Raw genomic sequence first — 6,565 nt, 5'->3', positions numbered from 1 at the left:
CCTCAGACTTGTCAATTGTCCCGGGTGAAGCCCAGAGCCCAATATATGATCTTGAGTCCTCACCCCTACAGTATATGATATTAACTAGTGTGTAGCTCTATGCCTATGCACTGGTAAAATTATTATACGGTTCAAATTATATATTTTTTTTAGAAGAAGTTCAAATGATACATGGTATTAGTTTATATTTTTTTAAAACCATACATTGCACTTGATTGTTTAAATATATATTTTTTCAATTAAATTCAAATTTTATTTTAAATTTAAATTCTCTATTAAAATCTTGGCTTATCATATTTTTTAATTGAATTTAAAATTTTATTCTGTGGGGTCCAATGATTTGAGGCCCTGGCCCATTTATTCATTAGGGTCCAAGACCTGAACCGAGGAAGGTTATAGCCCAGGATAGGTAATACAAGTATAAAATAGTCCTGGGACACAGCCGAGGACGAATCAGTCCTCGGCATGTCCGAGGTCCCCCTGGAAAGAAGGACAAAAACGGAACAGAAACAGTCTGGAAAAAATCTAAAAATATCTATGTCAATAGGGAAGGACACCTTGGATCGCTTAACGACCAGGGAAAGCTGCCCTTACTGTCATTTAATACTCTGCACCTGACAGAGCCATACTCTCCAGTTTTTACAACCACCACCAACCACTCTGGGTATGGGTTGATGGGACAAGTATCAGTCTTGGAATGCCGATCCTACACGTGGACGAAGGATAAGGAACACAGGCTAGTATAAAAGGAAAAGTAACCAATCCAGAGAAGAGGCTGGGAAAAATGGCCAAAAACCAGAGCCTCCCAGCCCGCCTCCAGGAGAAAGACTCCCAAGGCGAACACGATTTAAACCATGCATGAACACCACGAAAAACCTACCGTCTGGTGACTAAGGCCTAGCCTTTCAAACCCACGCTCTACAAATGATATTGTTTGGGCCTTTTTACGTACGAACCCAACACTGTTACGGGTCGTTGCGAATCGTGTCCTTACATATTTCATAATTAAATTCCCCTTTATATATGATTATGTTTTTTATGGTTTATTTATATTGAATTCCTTGTTTTTAACACTAAATTAATTCATTTGGTACAAAAATTAAAAGAACTTAGATTAGATAAATATATGGCGCAAAATTAAACTCCAATTGAAATCCAATTTTTACACTGAATTAACTCACTTTGCACAAAAAATTAAAAACTTAGATTAAATGGGACATGTGGCACAAAATTAGACTCTAATTGAATTCCAATTTGAAATTTAATTGGATTTTCTCTCTGCTTTACCTATTATTATATATATAGACTAGCTTGTAACCCTATACATATGCATGGATACACTTAAAGATATACAATAAGATGTATAATATAATTCTTATATATAATTTAAATACTATTAATAGTCATTTTTATATTTTGTTAACTCTTTAAAAAATTTTGTAAGGATATAATTAGGTATAAAATGTAAATTGTTCATTTTTTTTTTATATTATTGTGAAACACTTTTTTTTACTATTCATTTATTCTAGACTTTTTGATTTTTGTATTTAATAACACACTTTGATGAATATTTATGACGTGGTCTCACATTTGATTCTAAAATTAAGAAATAAAAATCTTTAAGAATAAATAATTCAACACACATGGCGCAAAATTGGAACTCTAACTTGAAATTCTAGTTTGAGTTTCTCTCAACTTCACCTATTATATATATATATATATAGATAATTGATAAACGTAAATAAAATTTTTTATTAGTTAATTTAACTAATTTCATTCAAAAAATCAGATTCTTAGCTGTAGTTAATTTGGCCACTTGAATATTTTAGTATTTTAATCACTTTTGCTTCAAAATTACAGGGGCTTTGTTGAGTAATGTTCAAAGGCAAGAGGAAACGTACCTAAGCTCCCCCACCCCCCCCCCCCAAATTTTTTTTTTGCTTTTTTTCATCCTTCCATTTTTTTTTCTTTTTTTGAATGAAATTTGTTAAATTCCTTTTTTTTTTTTCTTTTTGAAACATAAATATTAGATTGATTAGATTGAAAAGGAAAGCGGATTACTTTCACCATCATGATTCTCTTTCCTAAAATTATAATAAGATCATTATTGTTGTTGTAAAAATTATTAAGAAAAAAAAAATATGAGAATAAAAAAGAAGAAAAAGAAGAAGGAAGAGGAATCTATGTGCTTTAAGAAATTTTATCATCTCCTGTATTCAAAGACACTAAGAAAAAAAAAAAAGCAAAAAAAATTAAAAATTAATCTATGCTCTTTAAGAAATCTTTCCATCTCTTCAATTCATTTCTAATAATCAAGAAAAGAAGAAATAAAATCAAGACAAAAACACTTTGAAGAGGTACGTTTCTATTCCTTTTTGTAGAATCTGAATTATTTTTTTAATTAATTATCCCCTGAATTGAATGTTATATTTTGTGTGCCTTAATCATGTCAAATATTGCTATTAAAATTTATTACATCTAGTAACCATAAAATGTCAATTTTTCCACTATATTGTAGTTCATCATCACTTTGTGTCCTAAAAAAATAAAATGGTGATTATATATATTGTAAAATGGTGTTTGTAGAATTTAAAAATAAAATAGTGTTTGTAGATATTAAAAAAAATAAAATGAGACATTAATACATCGAAAGGTGTTTTTGTGTGTCTGTGTATATACTAAAATGAGACATTAGTGTTTGTGTGTATATATATATATATATATATTAAATGTAAAGGGAGGTTAAAAAAAAATTATTAACAAAATATACTTTGAAAACAATGAAAAGTTGGGGTCATTGCTAGCTCCCTCGGTCCAACCAATACCAGTCCCTTATAACCCACCCAATACTGCCAAGGCCATGAAAGCCCTCCAACAACAAAACCACCCCATCCAGCCACAACTTGATAAAGCCTTTATTAGCACCAAAATAAAAAGTAGCTAAACCTTAAACAATCTATTATAATTTTTATGTTGACTAATGCCAAGATGGAAGTTTCATTTTAATTGTTTAAGAATTTAAATTCCTTAAGCAATTTATAGAGTTCCTTCTACTTTGGCAAGAATTTATGTTTTCTAGCGCCAGCAACTCCCTATGCATATGGGATTGCTTGCCAAACCAATTAGAGTAGTGAATTCTGTTTTTCTAATCACAAATGCCCATAGCTCTCATCCATCTTTACAAGATAAGAATAGTCTAGCATGCTCTTGAGCCCATGTGTACCTTTTCACTAGGCCCGAGTTTCTAATGGTAACATGGTTCGGACATCTGAGATTCTGAATTGATATGGTTGTGTTTCGTGCAAACCAATTTGCACCAACATTTTTGATAATCTGATATAGCTAAGCTATCTTGGAAACTTAGAAGGAAAGTGGATAGAAAATCTAGGACATGTTGGGTTATTGAGGAGTAAGGCAACAACATAAACATTATACAAAGTCTGACAACTACATGAACATTACAACCTATGCCCCGACCAGGCTACATTAGCTTAATCTGAAGCAGCATTTGAAACTAATTTAACTATCCATTCTAGTACCCTATATTTACGTATTTAAGTACGTTACCAAAATTCCTCCTTAATACCCATATATCTTCAAAAACAGGTTCCAGTCTCCAATACATGCAATCATCTTTGAGGAGCTTTTGTAACAAGTTTTTATTCTCCATCAACACAATGACACTATGAATCCATTTCTCTTGACTGCCATCTTCTAATACTTCCATGCAGTTAAACATTCACTTTCAGCTAAATTCTACAATGAATTTAGGTTGAACTTGAACATACAGCCTTCAAAATCAAACTTGCTCCTAAAAACCATATAAATCATAAAATATCCACAGCCACAGCCACAGCCACAATAACTACATTATGAGATTTATTTTCGGACAGAACATTCAACCATCATTCTAATCACACCCTCTTTGATTGGGGTTGCTAAGAATCAAACCAAATTGCTCATGCAATTTGACAAGAGAAAAACAAATATGACACTTAAAAAGCATTATTAGTTTCTTCATATTAACGTGGAGCAAATGAGGCATTGACAACTGGAAAGGACCAACAGCTATCAAGCGAAAACTATCAAATTAATGAAAGGGCGTCACTCTACTGTCGTGGCATTTAATTAGTAAAAACAGAGCCGTTTAAAGAAAGCAGAATCATCAACAACTATTGTACTATTCTATTCAACAACTGTGTTATCGAAGCTAAAGTTCATAAAGAAGATAGGAGCAATGGTTGCTGGAGATTGAGGCTCTATCAGAAGACGTCTGAACTCCTCTCCGAACCCGAAACATCTGTCAACTGGTTCCTAAACATCTGAATGTCCTTCATCAGCTCGATCTGCCACCTCTGTGTTACTTCTATTCCAGCCTCCCTAGTCCAGCTCAAACAACCAGAAATGGACCCATCTTTATGTTTACAATCAAAACAGAATGAATCCCCTCCATTTCGTTCTTCTACCCTTGCAGCTTTCCTCAAGCAGGATTGGTTGCCAGTTGGAAGATTCTATAAAGGTCTGGACTTTGCTTATTTTACTACTGTGGATGCAATCCTTTAGTTCTTAACTGTTAGCTACCTTGCACAGAGAAATCAAGTTTTTACTATGCATGATCACATTTGTGGCAGGGAAAGGATCTCCCTTGCCTTTTTCCTACAAGACCAAATAGACCATAAAATAAAGACAAACGATACCTAGAAGAACTTTAAGTTCTTTAAATTTCCACTAATCAGCCAGCTCTTGATCCATGCCTGAATTTAGTAGGCTGAAAGAAATCAGTTCTAATGGACAGATCAAACAAAAAAAGAGAGCTGTTAACAGTTTCAAACAAACAAAACCCCTTTGCATACTTTAACATAAAGCAAACCATATTATATGGAAAGGACAAGAAGGAAATATATAAGAATTAGAATTCTAGTTTATTTAGTTTGAACTACCTGTCAATGTGTCATGCCTGTACTAATGAGCTTGTACTTATGGACTTTTAAATAAGGACAACCCAGAAACCTAGTTCTCAATGTAAGAAAAGAACATGGGATAGAACAATAAATCTATATACCTTTGGCAGTAAAAGCTTCCAGTTTCAATGTTTACTTGCTTTCCAACACATGATTTCTACTGCATTCAAAACACCACAAAGTTCTTTGTCTTGCCTTTCTTTTTTCGTACATTTTGAAACGAAGGAACCAAAACAGCACAAGCATCAAAGAGTATAAGATTCAAAGTTTGCTGCATGTTATCCAAGCTAATGTTCATAAAGAATTTAGGGGCAAGGGTTGCTAGGGTCAAGACTCTGTAGGGAATCCATCCACCTGTCAAACACAAACATTTGTAAACTGTTCAATGTCCTTCACCACAGCCTCTCAATTGACCAACTCTACCACCTATTTGTAAATTCTCATAATACTAACAAAGAGAAATCTCAAAGCTTGAAGATGCTATGAAGAAAATGCAGGACAAACTAGAAGATGCTATGTAATAGCCAATAGGGAACATTTGGAAAGCTGGAATATATATTTTTGTTGTTTAGTTGATATGTGTCATTCTCATGATCCCCATTTCTGATTTTTCCTTCATTTTTTTTTAAATTGATTTTTTAAATACAAAAACATACACATTTTATTAAGAAGAGGTTGTCATTTCAATCATCCAAATAGTTTGAAGTTAGAGAATGTATGGTATGTCAGGGAGGCTTTCTTGGAGTTTCTAGATCAATAATAGATTCTTTTGCTTATCAATTTATAAGTAAATAGCATTCATTTTACAAAGCTATGAAAAGGTACAAAGTCACTTTTCTTGGTGTTAGGACTTAGGAGCTTCAATATCTACATTAAGCTTCTGTTCATGTATAATATGTAATGGCTTGCATGCATGCACATACGGTTAATAGAATTTAATCATGAAAATCTATGGCAATATCTACTAGAGGCAGTGTCATGTTTAATTTGTGAATACCCACAAAAAGATTAAAAAGGAAGAAAAAGCTCAGCTGAAACAACCAGCCATGGACATGCACCTTCTCTATTTTTTCAAAAGAAGCTTGGATCCCCTGCATTTCCTTCTCTCTAAAGGTCTACACTTGCTTATCTTGCTAATATCAAGACTTTTCTTTGTTTTTTGAACTGTAAGTTACCCTGCACATTGAAATCAAACTTTTACAATACAAGACCACATTAATGGCAGAGAAAGGCTCTTTCTTCACAGTTTTCCTTGTTCCTGCAAGTCCAAATATACCATAAAATATAGAAAAAGGACAATGACAAGTGCTTTAAGATCCCCAAAACTCCCTCCCTTCGTCTAGCTCTTCATCCAAGCCTGAATCAAGTAAGGCTGAATGAAATTAGTTCTAATGTATAGATCAAACCAAACCAGATTTCTCTAGATAAAAAGAAAAAGACAAAGAAAAATAAAAAAATTCTTTTAGTATCTTTGACTCAAAGGACCAAGTCCTCAGATGCCTTCTCAATTCTGCCATCACAAGAAGAAAATTCATATTATGACAATCATTTTAGAAGGTAATTGTAACCTACATAATTGGTTCCAAAGCTCAGGGTCTTCACTT

General features: G+C 33.0%; 1 long non-coding RNA gene across 1 annotated transcript; it reads right to left on the bottom strand.

The window, feature by feature from the left end:
- Window positions 1-4,044: 4,044 nt before the first annotated feature.
- On the bottom strand, window positions 4,045-6,272 carry LOC115986743. The gene is made up of 4 exons (XR_004090855.1): window positions 6,020-6,272; window positions 5,063-5,315; window positions 4,698-4,784; window positions 4,045-4,581 (listed from the first exon to the last, which is right to left on the bottom strand). It is a non-coding gene; the product is annotated as an uncharacterized LOC115986743 (long non-coding RNA).
- Window positions 6,273-6,565: the final 293 nt, after the last annotated feature.

This window comes from Quercus lobata, chromosome 4, assembly GCF_001633185.2.
Source record: "Quercus lobata isolate SW786 chromosome 4, ValleyOak3.0 Primary Assembly, whole genome shotgun sequence".
Taxonomy (NCBI): domain Eukaryota; kingdom Viridiplantae; phylum Streptophyta; class Magnoliopsida; order Fagales; family Fagaceae; genus Quercus; species Quercus lobata.
The sequence above is the reverse complement of the archived record's forward strand: the minus strand, read 5'-3'. Positions and strand labels throughout refer to the sequence as shown.